The sequence below is a fragment of the Ixodes scapularis genome, unplaced genomic scaffold, assembly GCF_016920785.2.
Source record: "Ixodes scapularis isolate PalLabHiFi unplaced genomic scaffold, ASM1692078v2 PGA_scaffold0__279_contigs__length_252992795, whole genome shotgun sequence".
Taxonomy (NCBI): Eukaryota; Metazoa; Arthropoda; class Arachnida; order Ixodida; family Ixodidae; genus Ixodes; species Ixodes scapularis.
In genome coordinates, this window is record NW_024609835.1 from 225,395,456 (window position 1) to 225,412,112 (window position 16,657).

Below are 16,657 nucleotides of genomic sequence, written 5' to 3' on the forward strand. Positions count from 1 at the left end.
CAACATTAAGCGAGTGCCTGTGGCACGAGCCCGCCACTACAACCGGCATAGAGAAGCCTCAACCCTCGCACTGCCACACTCCGTGCTCAGCGCTAAATGTGACAACCTTCGGGACATCATCCGAGAAGTCGTTTGAGAGGAGCTCCGAAAGCTGCTGCCTGCCGCTGGTCGTCCAGCATTTCTCTCCATCGTCGGCACTGTCTGCGAAAAGGACCAATGGCAATTCAGCCAGAAGTCCCTGTTGACTCCGCACAGGTAGCACCGGCCCTGACATACGCCGCCGTGGCTCGTCGTCAGCAGACTCCCGTCGCTCAACACTACGAGGCGCCTTCCCGAGGCGACCCTCCATCGCTGCAGCACTGCCGACGCTCGCCCGGAGCGACCTGCACCCTGGAAGACGGACGTGTGGAGAACGGCTGACCACCGCCCAATCTCCTTTCACTGTAGGGGAGTCGATCACATCTGCCGGCGATAATAATATATCTTGATGGCACGAAAATATTTACATCGTTACAAACAGGTCCGCAAAAGCACGCAAGTGCTTGTAGGCGGGACCTAACAACCAGCAGAGAAACTACTAACAATATAAAATAATGCAAAGCACAAAATAAACAGAAAAATGCAGTACACTTCACCTGCACGAAACTTTGAAAATCGCATTTACAACACCAATTTTCGCGCTCTTTTTTGATCACTCCAAACGACTCTAGATGTAAAAGTTCGTTAGGAAACAAAAAATAAATTAATGAGCAACATAAAAAGGCTGAACTTGCTTTCCGTAATTTGTGTATACCCTAAGGAGGGCGAACCGCTCTATTTCTCAAAACCCCATTTTTTACAGGTTTCTTTAACGTACTATTATAATAATTCTTAAGTAGTATTTCATAGATATATAATCTTTTGAGTTGTCAAAAGCTGTAGCGAACGCATTTTTGGCTCTGTTCTTAACTCATCCAAGTTTGTTCCATATGCTAAATGTCTACAAACCTTACGCAAAATATTATCTAATTTAATTTTTCTGCAGTTCGAACAAAAATCATAAAGTGTTATACCACACCGAAGCACCGACTCTCCAAAAGCTTGAAAAACCCTCGCTGACAAAGTCAGGTTGGTTATAATTTGCAAAGAATATAAAAACGCGGATACTGCGCGAAGTCGTTTCTCAAAATACTCAATCTGACTATTCCAAAAAAAAACAATTTTCATAAAATAAAATATCCAGATATTTCATGAAAGATACATATTGAAGCGGCATAGAATTACATTTCTCGCAGTTAGGTCGATGTAGAACCAGCGGTATATTAAATGGTATCGTTTTATGTGGATTGCGGAATCACATTAATTTCATTTTATCGATGTTAACATATACAGGACTGTTTTGAACCATGCTATTAACTCGTATATATCGGCTTGAAGGGATGATAGAGCTTCCGATTCGTTGTTTCTCGGGAATACAAGACCGGTATCATCGTCGTATTGAAGAACGCGTCAAAAAAGTTCAACTTACGTATTTCATTAACGTAAATATTAAGAGAAAGGAGCCAAAATAGATCCTTGGAGGACACCTGAAGGAATTATCAGTAAATTACTTTTAAAATCACCAACTTTTAATAATTGATTCTGTTCTGAGAGGTAGTTGGTTAAAATTTTATACATAGGACCGTAAAGTTCAGGTGCTCTAGTTTGTATGAGTAACTTCAGATGCCCCTACCCGCAACTCGGGCTGCGCGTGTTTCACACGAACAACCCCCGCCCACATCACGGCGAGCGTCTTCGAGAATTCGAGGAGTACATTCGTCGTCAGCCGTCTCCAGCTGCCGCTTTTCAACGAGGTTCCCACTCGCCTTCATCCCGACGTTTTGCATCACCTGTCTATAGGTCTTCCCAAGAAAGCTTTCCCCCCTGTCCCGCCATAAAAACTAAGTGGAACATCTCCTGCAAGATGGGTTGACGTAGATCGACGACGTAAACAGCCTCCAAGAATGCCGGACACCTCTCATTCGACCGACGCCATACATCGGAGCGACAATTCAGCAACAATGTCCAAAAACTTCAACGTTGTTATCGACGGCCCCGACGAGTCGCCACTCGTGAACACTAATGCAGACTACTGCCTTGTGCAGGAAGCTTTTTCGCCGCATTCGGAGAGTGGTGACACCATAGGACGTAGCAAATACAAACCGCGGGATGCCACCTGATAACGCCAGTTGGAAGGTGCACTGTACGAGTCGACATTTATGCTAATACCAGCCCTGTGAAGTTCGCCGTTCCCCAAGACTGTGCGAGATGCATTATTCTCGAAATGTATTTCTTGTGCGAATAGGGCGCCGCCATCAATCTGGGAGCAAATCGGTTGACGCCACCAAAACCTGTCCTACTGCCGCAGGAACCCAACGCCACGTCATCTGCGGTCCAAGTCATCACCAACCATGTGAGCCTGGCGTCACGATCGTGTGTGTGTTTACCCGTCGGGATTGATGACGCTACTTGCGGCGAAGTTCTGCTCGAGGGAAGTGCTCAGTTGCATCGACGAAAAGAAATCGGCTACGCAACAGGTGTAACGAAGCTGCAAATCGAGGATACCACGGTCCTCGTTACTAACTTCCGACATGAGCCGCAATACCTTACGAAAGGTGTTGCCGTGTGCCCATGTTGAAGAAATCCACAACTCAGCCGGCATCACCGCGCTCTCAAAAGACCCCAGCTGATTGCAGCAACTCAGAACGCCGTCCTCAGAGCATGACATCGACCCAAAGCCTTCTCCTTCTGAACGACAACATCTACTCGAGCTTATCAGCGAGCTCAGCAAAAGTGCTTCTCCACGTCCTCAAGGGTGTGACGAGCAGGGCACTGTTACCAACGACCATGCGCTTCCTTTCCACCAATCCTCTTACCGAGTCTCTTTAAAAGGGAGAGATGTCAATCAAGAGCAAGTTCGGGAAATGCTGAACGACGACATCAATCAAACTTCGAGAGCCTTCGGGCCTCTCCAGTTGGGCTTGTCACGAAGAAGGACGGAACCCTAAGGCTCTGCGTGGACTATAGTGGACTGAACGCCGTGACGAAAACAGAAGTCTATCTACCTCCCCGCATTGACGAAACATTGGACGCGTTGCGCCACACCCGATATATGTCGTGGATAGGCATAAAGAGTTGCCATTGGAAGATTGAAGACGACAAACCTGACCATGAGAAAACTGCCTTGGTCACGCCTGACAGACCGCACGAGTTCAAAGTGATGCTTTTTGGACTTCGTACAGCACGAGCTACCTTCCAGCGTGTCATGGGCACCCTGCTGGCAGGTCTGAAATGGCAGAGGTGTCTCGTCTAGCTGGACGACGTCGTTGTATTTTCACGCGATTTTGATGAGCACTTGAGACGCCTTCGAGCCGTGCTCCAGGCAATCAAGATAGTCGGACTCACCTTCAAGCTGACGAAATTCCGTTTCGCCTATAACGAACTGAAGTTCTTAGAACACGACGCGAACAAGGAGTGTGTTCGTCCTGACCCCGAGAAGACGCGAGCCGAACCCGCCTTTCCTCCGCCTTCGGACAGAATGGCAGTACGTACAAAGGTTCTTGGGCCTCTGCGCCTACTATGGACGCTCCATTCGAGACTTCGCCCAGTTTTCTGCGGACCTACCTCATCTCAAAATGGACGCTGTGAAGTTCCAATGAAGAGACGAACAGCAGCGGCCATTCGACGAACTCAAGCAGAGACTCCGGACATCACCGATCCTCGGCCATCTTGACCCTTCTGCAGAAAAAGAAATCCACACCGACGCGAGTAATACCGGACTGGTCCAAAGGCAGGAGGATAAAGACCGAGGGATCAGTTACGCAAGTCGGACGTCGTCTAAGGCGGACGGGAACTACTCAACGACAAAAAAGGAGTGCATTGCTGTAGTCTGACGATAACAAAGTTTCGACCGTACTTATACGAAAGTCCATTCCGCGTGGTCACAGATCGCAACCCGTTCTTCTGGCTTACCAATCTGAAGGACCCATCAGGACGCCTTGCTCGGTGGAGTTTACGCCTGCAGAAGTTCGACATGACCGTGGTGTACAAGTCCGGCCGGAAGCACAGTGACGCCGACTGTCTGTCAAAGGCCGCCGTCGAAGCTGAACCCACCTACACCAACGACGATGACTACGAATGTTTTCTCGGCGAAGTAACTGTCAGTGACATGACAGCACTTCAGCGACCTGATCCTGTTCTGCAAGCACTCATCAAGCCCCTAGAGGGACGAGACACTACAGTTCACCGAGTTTTTTTACGAGCCCTGCCAACCTTCGCCATTAGGTTTAAAAAGAACTTCGGTCGGAACGACGACAGGAACAAAGCGTGGCTGTTGGTAGTTTTTACCAAGCTTCGCGAAGAAGCCTCCCGAGGATGCCATGACGACGCGACGGCTGGGCGCTTTGGCTGTAGTAGGACACTTGCCAGGATTCGTGAGAAGTTGTAGTGGCCCAGGGTTCCTAAGATTGTACATAACTACACGAGGTCGTGCCACGTATGCGAACGACGGAAGAAACCGCCGACGAAGCCGGCAGGGCTCCTGCTCGCGATTGTGCCGCCGACCAACCCGTTCGACCAGATTGGAATGGATTTGCTCGGCTCATTCCCGCCATCAACGCAAGGCAACCGGTAGATCATTCTCGCAATCGATTACCTAACACGATACGCCGAGACGAAAGTCCTTCCATTGAGAACTGCCCTAAAAGTCGCCACGTTTTTGTTCAATGCATCGTTCTCTGACACGGCGCCCTCGAGATCCTGATTACAAACCGAGTATCATCATTCAAGGCACAGATGACGCAAGACATCCTTCGTCTGAGCCATAGCAGCCACCGTCGAACCACGGCGTACCATTTCCAGACCTATGGGCTGACGGAACAGCTAAACAAGACCATCACCGACATGGTGTCAATGTAGGTTGACGTGGAACACAAGACTTGGGACAAAATTTTCTGTCACATTCGCATATAACTCCGCGGCTCGAGACCACTGGAGCTACACTATTTGAACTGGTTCACGGTCGCAACTTAACAACGACACTGGATGCGATGCTGCCCCACGAGCCAACTGCCGGTGGGAGTGACGACGCTCAGATGGTTCCTGAAAGAGCTGAAGTCCGCTAGCTTACCCAGCTCAGGATCCAAGACAAGCAACCTGTCCGACGCTGGCGGCTACAATCTCAGTCGTCGGGACGTCCGCTTTCAGCCCGTAGGCAGAGTGTGGGTGTGAACACCGATCCCTCGTCGCTGCCTAAGTCAGAAAATGTTAAAACGGTACTTCGGACCCTACAAGGTTGTCCTCCGCCTAAGGGATTTGAACTACGAAGTGGCGCCTGTCGAAACTCGGCTTTGTTCACACGGACGGCCGCGACCCGAGGTGGGTGATGTCGTTCGTCTCAATCCGTTCAACGCTCGATAGGATTGTGGATATTTCGTGTTCCAGGTTACTGTTCAGTGCACCATTACTTTTGTTTTGCTCTGTTTAGTTGTGGGTTGCATCGTCGCGAAGCTATTCTTTAAGGGGGGAGTGATGCCGCGCGCGGAACTAGCCGAGTAAGCAGAGTGCCTGTGGCCGAATAGTTATTGTGCTTGGCTCCCACGCAAAGAGCCGAATTTTAACGCCTGGGCGTGGACACGCCTTTTCGTTATTTCTTTACATGTCGCTTTCTGGTGTTTTCGATAATTCTTTGATTATTCGAGGTCAGAATGTTCTACGCCGAACCTTCTATGCCGACAGTTGCACAAGCCCACGCGTGTACATAAAGAGCTCCGTGGGACGAACTGGATCGAGTCGCCCTTTCGCCTGCACTCAATCCTGCCGTTACGCCGTCATCGACGCCTGTTATTCGTCATTCATTTTTATTTTGTTTTGGCATCCAAGTTGGGGATCAATAAACGTTTCGTTTCTCCAGTTATTCGCCGCCTCATCGCTCGTCATTCGTGAAATAGTAAGTTTTAAGTACACAAATTTCAGCCGTCAGATTACTGTTTCAACTTCAGATATGCATTCGCCTCACTCTAGGCACCTGTCTTACATTAATTTAGATCGCTCCTACTTTGATAGTTAACAGAACCCAGACGTTATCTGTAACATTCTGCCAAAGGAAAATAAAAACAACCCTTGGAGCATTTTAGATGTCTACCGCAGAACAATGCCATGATTTGCAATTTCTATGAAATGTTGTAATTAATGCCTTTAATATAATTATATTGCACCATTCGTCAATAAAATAAGCCATTACTTAAGACTTAAAACAATTCAATGACAACTTTTATCCTTTAGTAGGAAGAAGGCATCAAGGGCACCCTCACCCAAATGTAACTCTTTTATAAGCTTGTATGATAAAGCCCATCCCGGGCAATAGTCAATAGAATCGCGAAATCATGTATTGTCAGGGATTATGAGTGACAAATAGTTAAGTACGGGTAACAAAACGGCTAAGGATGCGAAATTATGTTCATAAATAAAATAATGAAGGAGTGATTGGTAGAGTGGCAAGCCGACACGAGAGCTAACGTAAAAGCTGCCACAGAAAGAATTTTACATCTGAAATAAACAAAACAATCTAAGACGTACAAAAAGATTTATAAGACCTTAATTATTACGTGGTTCCAGTGATAAAAAGTACGTGAATGGTGTGATATGTTCTCAAAAGATTCATTGTTACTTCACTGCGGTCATTCTTTTATAACGTAATTTGTTTTGTTTATTCTCTTTTTGCTAACAATACTCTATAGTGGTGAATAGTGCTTTGGTGCCCCTTTGGTTCAAAATACAAACATTTTGCTTCCGAGGACCAGCTAATTTCAATGTGTATTCTTGTGTCAAATAAAATTATTACTTTTATTATTAAAGGGAGTCTGAAAGTTGTACGGGACGGTCGTGTTTTTCAAAGCTCCCCGAGAGACGCACGACGATATGAGCATCAACGGAGCGGCTGCTTTGGATGGGACTGGCCAGCCGGGAGGGGAATACAGGATGTCCCTCCCGGCTCTCCCATCGGGCAAGCGACTTGCAACCACCGTCTTCCTGCACGGCGACCCTAGGGTCAAACCTTACAAGATAGGAGACTTTGCCAGATCTCTGGACGCCGCAATCGGGATGAAGAATGTGGCGGCTCTTGGCGCCTTTCAGCTGAATCACGTATGGGTATGCACGCTTCACGACGTGGAAACACGGGATCGTCTTACTTCTCTCGGGGAACTGACTGTGAAGGAAAGGAGATGCGTCGTCGTCGACCCTAATGTGACCGAGGCATCGCTTCGGGTGCACTGGCTGCCAACCTACGTGAACGACGAAGAGGTGAGCGCCGTTTTCCGATCCTTCGGCAGGATCAAAGACATTCGACGAGAGATGTGGCGGGCGCCGGGTGGCGAGTACGAGATTGAAACTTCTACCAGGATCGTTACTCTCTCGCTTCGCGACGGGCTGACCAGGGATGAGCTGCCGCACCAGGCGACAGTTTCCGGCTACCCGGTCCTTGTGTCAGTGGCTGGCCGGCCGCCTCTTTGCCTGCGCTGCAGGCAGGTGGGCCACATGGGACGACAATGCAGGGCTCCTTGGTGTAGGCTGTGCCGGGAAGTCGGACACACGGAGGACGACTGTGCTCCAACCTACGCATCCAGGGCAAGAAAGCAGGTGACCACCCCGGCAAACATCCAACTAATGGACCACGATGAGACGGAAGAGACCAACGAGCAAAACCCGACGGCGGTGACGGCGGCGGTAGCGGCTGAGCCGACAGTGGCCGCAGAGGCGGTGGTGGGTCCCGGGGCCGAGAAGTCGGAGCCACACGTTCGTGACGAATCGGAGGCTGGTGAACAAGGGAAACCCGACACACCAAAGCCGATGCTTCGGAGGACACAGCCACTCCGACGCAGTCAGCAGCGGAGGCGACCGCTTCGCCAGCGGGGGCAGCCGCTCCGGTGGTTAGCTCCAAGCTTGGTCCTACACCAGAAACCTGTTCCAAGGAAACGAGGGGGCCGATCAGGCAAAGTTCCAGGCAACAAAGAACCAAGGACAAATAGGCCCCCGAGCATCGGCTCCCTCTCCTACTCGTCTTTCTCCGTACTGTCCTGCCGTCGATGGGGATTAGGGAAGACCGGTCCTGGTTCGCTTGGTGAGTGTCATGTCTCGGTCTCCGTTCATCAACCTGTTTTTACTGGTCTTTATTTGCTTGCTGCTTTTTTTGTTTTTCTTTTTTGGTCTGCGATGTTCCTGTTTGTCAGAGCCTACCTTTTTCACATGTCTGCCATTCACCAATCGATGTATTTTAAACCCGAATCGAGACAATGTCCTTTTGCCATTATAACATGAACAAAAAAGTGTACCCACTGCCCAACGAAGTAGGGCGAAAATTCAGCGCCCTCTCTACTACTCCCCTTTCTCTGTTTCATTTAAACATTCAATCAGCACGGAACAAGTTTGATGAGTTGAATATTTTTTTAGACGATTTTGGTTTCTCTTTTGATTTGCTTATGTTAACCGAGATTGGTGCCGTTCTGATGAGACGATGGACCCTTTGGATGGATCGCGGTTTAAAGCGCGGGGGTGGTGTTTGTATTTACGCAAAAACAGCTTTCGAATGTACGGTCATTGATCAGTTGACTACTGTTACAAATGATTTTGAAATTCTGACTTTAGAAAGTTCAAAATCTATATTATCTGTTATGTATCGTCCACCAAATGGTGATATAGACTTGTTTTTGGAATTCATTGAAAAACTCTTTATGTTCATGGGTGAAAACAATGTCACCTTCTACTTGGGCGGAGATTTTAATATTGATATGATGACGTCATCTCCGCGACAATTGCGGTTTTTGTCATTGTGTAATTCCTACGGTTTCTTTTGTCCAATATCCCAACCAACTCGGGCAAATAATACGAATGCAACGCTTCTAGACTTGTTCATAACAAATATTGATGATTCACGCCTAACTGCTGGTGTCATTGGGGCCACAATCAGTGACCACCTGCCAATTTATTTGTTTGCCGATCTAAAAATTCGGTCAAAAAAGTCTTCGAACACAAATTACACTTTTCACAGAGATATAAGTTCAAGAAGACTAAACTATTTTGAAGAGGAAATACAACTTACAAACTGGAGTGCGGTTTTTTCCTGTGACTCAGCTGACCAGGCATATGATCTCTTTCTTGAAACGTTTACAAATATCTATGACCGGTGCTTTCCCTACAAGAAGTGTCGAGTGCATAAGAAATCACGCAAGCCGTGGGTTACTTCGGAGATAATTAGAATGATGAATCGAAAGAATGCGCTCTATAATAAATTTCTGCACACTAGAGATTTGGGCGTCCTCCGCGAATTTAAAATTCAAAGGAACATGGTGACTAGCGCTATTCGCAAGTCAAAGCGTACATACCATTACGATATGTTTCAGGGTGAATCTAGAACGGATGTCATGTGGAAAAAAGTGAACATGTTAGTAAAACCTCACTCTCGTAGTGACTCAATTAAAACGATTACTGTAAACGGCGAGTGCATAACTGGCGCCGCGTTGGCTGACAGGTTCAATAATCATTTTGTGGACTTAGTTGACAGCGCTCACTCTGTCAATGCTTGTGACCTAGTCGATAAGATTTTGGAGAGTGTTTTTCTTCTGCCTACTGACGACAGTGAATTGATATCAGTATATAACAATTTTAGAAACAGTAAAAGTAACGACGTGCATGGCATTCAGATCGGGCCTGTAAAGCGTGTAATTCATTCTATCGCCCCTTGTTTGACCCACATTTATAACCTCGCCCTTCAGGATGGGGTGTTTCCTAAAAGAATGCAAGTGGCCAAGGTGTCCGTCCTCCACAAGGCAGGGGATAAGAACAACGTGGGTAATTACAGGCCTGTGTCTGTATGGCCGGTATTCTCCAAAGGACTAGAAAAAATTATGCACATGAGGCTATATGCTTTCTGTGAAAAACACTCAATTATTACCCCTTGTCAACTCGGTTTCCGAAAGGGGTACTCGACAGAGTTGGCGCTACTAAAACAGAAAGAAATGATACTTACAAACATCGAAAACGAACTGCTAACATTAAGCATATTTATCGATTTTTCGAAGGCATTCGATCGCCTTAATCATAAAACTTTACTGCAGAAACTGGACCTTTGTGGCATCAGGGGTGTTGCCCTGACCCTAATCGAAAGCTATTTGCGAGACCGTTATCAGTACGTTGAAATTGACGGGGAGCGTTCAAACATGCGCCAAATAAAGACAGGTGTACCGCAAGGGAGTATTCTCGGGCCCTTCTCTTCAATCTTTTTATAAATTACATAGTGAACTTAGATGATAGCGTCAACTACATAATATACGCAGATGATACAAGTTTGTTTTTCTCTGGAACTAACATTGACGTCATTATAAGAAAAGCAAATCAATTCTTGCAGAGTCTAAACGTTTGGACCACCGCAAATTCATTAACAATAAATGTTTCAAAAACTAAGTCAATTATTTTCCGCGCAAAAAATACAAGCTGCACCAGCAGCCTGCCGGGAGGGCTCTCTTTTGCCTCACGAGATGTGAAAATTGTAAAAAATGCTAAGGTGCTTGGCGTAACTTTTAATGAACATATGCTGTGGGATGAGACGGTGCAGGACACAACCATAAAGCTCTCGAAGGTTGTAGGCGTTTTATATAAATACAGTAATATCTTACCCCCCTCGATAATGCTGCTTTTATATCACTCCCTGTTCTGCTCATATTTCGATTATTGTTTCCTGGTTTGGGGTACCACTACGAAAACGAACGTTCAGAGACTTTTTATAATGCAAAAGAGGGCAATACGAATAATATGTAATGTAGCGTATGATCACTCCACAAAATCTTTGTTTAAAAAGCTTGACACGTTAAAAATCACCAATTACTATAGTTACAAGCTTTTGATGTAATATAAAAGATCATTAAACAACCCTATTAGCGTTTTTAATTCAGTCTCAGGTTTGGAGTCGCGAGACGCAACATACAGCACTCGTCATTCGCAAAACTGGGCCGCACCGCGCTCCAGAACTACTTATGGTGACCAGAGACTGGCTTTTACTCTCCCAAGAAGTTTAAACAACCTTGAGGCAAAGGGAATTTCCGTGGCCAACACAAGCAAAAAGGAAATTCGTGACCTATTTGAGTGATCTATTGAATAGGTGTTGTCATGTTTTGAAGGTGCAGAGGCAGTTGCGTATATATTTTTCAAAGTCAATGTGCATTGTAGTGCATGTGCTCATTACTAAACTCTTGGAGCAAGCGTGTGCTACTCTGAATTATGTTTACCTTGTTTAACTCTTTCGCGCTGTATATAATTGACACTACTGTCCTGTGTAAGCGCTCGATTATCTGTTTTTATATATGTTGCATTGTTTTTTCACTCATATGTTGTGTTTCTTCTGCGGATGTAAAGGGGAGGCGGGGGCTTCGTCAAGTAGCGACATGCTGCTTTTTTCCCTGCCTTCCCCTCTCAGATGGAGAGGAAATAAATCGATTGATTGATATACGGCTGATTGTATGCGTACTCCATGATCTCAAACATTGCAGACAAGGACCAACCATAAGTTTTGAAAATCACAACCTTTTTTTTTAAAGGAAAACATCCAAATTAATAGAACTCGACAGATAGGGATTAGACCCTGTGCCTTCACGTGACAGTAAGTGCGGTGATAATTGGGACTGGAAGGTTAAGAAAACAACAACAAACGGTAAATTAAGGAAGCATAGATGCAGTGATGAAAATCTCTTCTTTGTGTGGAAGACAAATGCGCTTTTTTTCTTCCTCTTTTTTTTAGACTCGGTCGTGCAAGTGGCAGTGCCATATCAGCTATTTATAAGTGCACCCTGTTTGCAGAAGTCCGTTTCTATGCTTGTTCTGCCTAGTTAAAAAACTTAAACCCAAAAAGGAGAAAACATTTGCTATTCCGAAAAAGCCTTCGGCAGATTTTTGTATTTACTTTCCGTTCTGCAATGTTAATGAATCTTAGACCCGAAACTATATTGCTGACTGTATGCATTGCTGCTTTACCATTCTACAATATTTATTTAAAAAATCGCACTTACGGCTGGATTGTGCTTACTTTGTATACACAAAGTAAGCACATATATTCTTCGGTATAAAATAGTAGCTCCGGGCTCCACTAAATTACGGTCACAGAAAACTTTATTTTGTGCAACAAAACCCGCTCATGTTGGATAGTGCTACTTAGGCTCTGGAATGAAAAGAAACAAATCGCTGGCACTAGAAAAGCCATCGTATACATCATCTAAAAATACTAGTTTTACGGACACCATGTTGACATGCTGTATGTACTTCTCTTGATCAAATTTTTTAGCGTTTTACTCCAGCGCTTGGTGGTGAGTAACGCAGCTATACGTATATATATGAAAATGTAGATATGACCCTGAAAAAAATACTAGATCTTAGCTTAATTTATATAGACGTAGTATATTTTATAAAAGATGAAACTCACAAATGTGTCGACTGTTGTTCCATCAATGGTTTCGCGAAATATTAAGTTGTCTGCGAGCACTGAACTTTTCTCCATCCTGAGAATTATGTTCTCTTGAATGTAGAGCAACTTTTCACCGTTCAGTCCTCTTGCCTCAAGAAGCCTTGGATACACGACGTAGTCAGGAAAAGGGGCTGCGCATATAAGAAATGAAAATTAATTGGCTCGTTATAATTTTAGTCGTAGTGGCTTCTTCATAATTCAGCTGTTGCAATTACTTTGAAAACAGGATTTGTGCACCCTGTCGATCTTCTGAAAATGGCGAGGGCCTTGATATTTTTTATGCGTTAGGGGTTTGTAGAAGTCGATTTTATTTTCATTTATTCGTACAGTTAGGACCAGGTGAAAATATAATCTAACATCTAAATTTAAACACCTTCCAAAGTATAAATACTTTCAAAATAACCTGGAATATTCACATTTTAATTTTTATTGCATCGAGGAAGACGCAGTAATAAATTAAAAGTAATGCAATATGGTTCAGTCATTTTGTTAACTACGCTAAGTAGATAAAATATAACTGGAGCGCAGTGAATACATATTGCTCTCTTATTTTCCCAAAAATTAAATAGGCACAGAATGTAGCTGCAAAGCCCAAACATTATTATTTAAACGGAATTCCACACGCACCACGGATAATTAGGCACAAACCTTAGTAGCATAAAAATACGAAAAGGGAGCCAAAGTAAGCGGAATTCATTTCTGGAGGGTGGGACGTTCGTAGTACCAGCTTCCGCCGCTAGCAGCGCTTCGTGGCACCCCATAAGATTCAGTTTGCCAACCGGCTTCGTATGCTAAGGTTATAGCGGCATGTTGCAAATTTTTCCCTAAGCGCTTTAAAATCTTTTCTCGTTTTTGAAATGTATATTTCGAAGGGCATTCCACACTCAAAGAAATGTTTGGGGAATTGATAGGCAATTCTGCTGGATACGTGGAGCGTTCTAGCATCACAAGCGCTTCGAGACAGCGGCAGCTCGTGGCGCAATGTAGACACCCCGCAACATTTTGCGGGGAAGCTGAATTTGTGTATACGTCACGTGACGTCAATTTCCTCGCTAAATTTAGCGGGGAAACATCATTTGTGTAGGTCATGCGACGTCAGTATATCCGTTAAATCTAGCGAGGAAATTGAATTGGCGTTGAAATCACGTAATGTCAATTTTGCCGTTAAATCTAGCGGGTAAACTGCATTTATGTTTTGTTCACGTGACATCATGTCACCTGATATCAATTTATCTGCTAAAGTTAGCGGGGAAACTGAATTTGTTTATAGGTTATGTGACACGAAGTGATGTGGCATCATTTTTCCTGCTAAATTTAGCGAGGAAACTAAAGTTATGACGCCAGTTTTTCCGCTAAATTTAGCGGGAAACCAAATTTGTGTATACGTCACGTGAAACGAAGTCGTGACGTAACTTTCCCGCTCAATTTAACGGGGAAACTGCATTTATGATGTGTCACATGACGTCAATTTTCCCGTTAAATCTATCAGGGAAACTTAATCCTGCTTCACTCAAACCGGCTTCACGAGGTCAGCAACAACAAACCACGTGACATGAAGGCATATGACATCAATTTCCACACTGAATTTAACGTGGAAATCGAAATGGTTTAAACGTCACGTGATGTCAATTTTTCCGCTAAAGCTAGCGGGGAAATTGATTTTGTGTTGAGGACACGAGAAATCGTATGTCGTGACGTCAATTTCCCTACCGAATTCAGCAGGGAAACTGAACTTCTTTAGATCACGAGACGTCAGTATTCCCACTAAACCTAGCGGGGACACTGAATTTGTGTATAGGTCCCTGACATTTATGTCGCATGATGTCAATTATTGCGCTGAGTTAAGAAGGACACTGAATTTGTGTGTAGGCGACGTAACACAACGTCATGTTTCATAAATTTCCAAGCTAAATTTAGCGGGGACCCTTTATTTTTGTGGTCACGTAAAGTCAATTTGCTACTAAATCTAGCGGGGAAACTAAATTTCTGCGGAGGCCACGTGACAGCCGTGACGTCAGTCGTGACATCATTTTTCTTTTACATTTAGCGGCGAAACTGAATTGGTGTTGAGGCCAGGTTACGTCAATTTTCCCGTTAAAGCTAACGGGGAAACTTTATCCGGCTTCACTTAATCTGGCTTTACGAAATCCGAACAACGAGCCAAACATCCTTTCACGTTAAAACGTTCTCCTTTTCGGACGCTTTTCATATGGGCGAATAAAAAAAAAGTCACACGGGCCGAGATCCGATGCATGCGAAGGGGGGAGGGAGGGACGGTGGCATTTAATTTTTCAAAACATTGTTGAACTGACAAGGCAGTGTGTGGCGGGGCATTGTTCGTGATGGTCCCACCACTTCCTCCTCCCCCTTGAAACAGGGCATTTCTGCCTCGCCAAGTAGTGCACGTTTCGCAAACTCCCAGGTAAGACACCTGGTAACAGTTTCACCAGTAGCAACAAACTCGTAGGGAACAATTCCCAAATTTTTCGATGTTTCGATTAGTTGAGGAGGTAGAGGGTCTCACTGAACGAGCTTGGTCATTGATCAATATTCACCCGCCTTGAACCGACAAAAACCACTCGTAGACTTGCGATATCTTAATAGCACCTTTTCTGTAAGCTGTATGAAATATTACAAAAGTCTCGCCACCGTTTTCCCTAAAAAAAAAAATATTGTGGTTGCGCGCTGGTCCTTCATATCAGATATTGTTAAAAAAAAGTAATGAAACGAGAAATGGTTTTTAAGTGCTAAAGGGAACATTTTAGCAGACAAAGCCGGTCAGAAAACTGACCCTGAAGCGTTACGCTTAGCGTTGCTAGTGGCGGAAGCTGGCACTACGAACGGCCCGCCGTCCAGAAAATTATTCCGGTTACTTTTGGGTTCCCCATGTAGATACGTCCTAAAAGGCAGAGATATCCTGGTGAACTTTTTAAAAGTAATCTTGATGCCCCATCAAATACTTTCGACACGTATAATATAAAATAAGGATAGCCTATTTTACAGTAAAACTTCTGGTGCGCACAATTACTGGTAAACATAATATACACACCATATCTACTAAACAAAACCAATTCAGTGTCACCGTTAATATTACGTCAGATGACTTCGTGTCACGTCACGGGTAAACAAATTCAGTTTCGCCGCTAGATTTAGCGGGTAAATTGACGTCACGTTACCTCAACACCAATTGAATTTCCCGCTAAGTTCAACGGGGCGGTTACGCCGACTGCGACGCCGTGAAACGCAAAAACGGGCGCCTAAGAGTTGCGCTCTAAAAGAGATAACAGATAAGCTCTACCTACGCCCTATCTGCTAACCGCGCACCCTCTGTCTGACTGGTGCAATAATCGACAGACGGCGGCAGCGGCCCCGGTGGCTTACGGCAGCTCAGTAGCCCCCCGTCCCGCCTAAGCGTACGGGAGTTTCGAATGATAAGCGGTGTGCGATTTTTCGGTTCTATAATGGCCAGTGCAGAATTTCTGTTTTGTTTCTAATGGCATACAAAAAATGCACGCTGAAAAAAATGAAGCCGATGGTTGGTCGAGTAGTTTCAGCTACATGCCGGCTGCTTTTGGCACGACCGGGCGGTTACTGAGCTGCCGCGTGAGCTGCAAGGGCTGATGCTGCCATTTGTCGGTTATTGCGCCAGTCCAAGTGCGTTCTTTGCAGACAGGCGCCGTAGATAAAGAATACCAGTTGCTGTTTTTCTTTTTACTTTTCTGTCAGGTAAGCCTGTTCTCTAAAATTTTTAGATGCGGAGAATCTCTTGCTCGGGTCTATGTCCCGCGGCGTCGTAGTCCGCACTCACACTACGCATGCGCCACTCTCCTCCTTCCCTCTTTAAAACAGCTGCGCGTTACTCTCTCCGCTCTCTCTCTCTCTACCAGCTGCGTGCACTTCTTGTGCGTTCGCTTCTACTCACACCGCGCGCGCATGCGCAACTCTCCTCCTCTAGTCTCCTCTCCTTCAAGTGTGAATATAATAAGCGGTAGCGCGCTCCGCGCGTTCAGTTCACCGCTGTTGACTCCACTTCACTCCGTCCTTCCGATGAAGTGTGATGGAAGCAACAGTCCCGTCAGTTAGTGGGTTGGCGCAAGCAAGCGTCAGCACCAGCCCACAAACTAACAGCAG

The 16,657-nt window shown here is 45.4% G+C and overlaps 1 pseudogene; it reads right to left on the minus strand.

Moving 5' to 3' along the window:
• The window catches only part of LOC120837630, a 169,188-nt pseudogene that overhangs the window by 114,973 nt on the left and 37,558 nt on the right, over positions 1–16,657 (minus strand).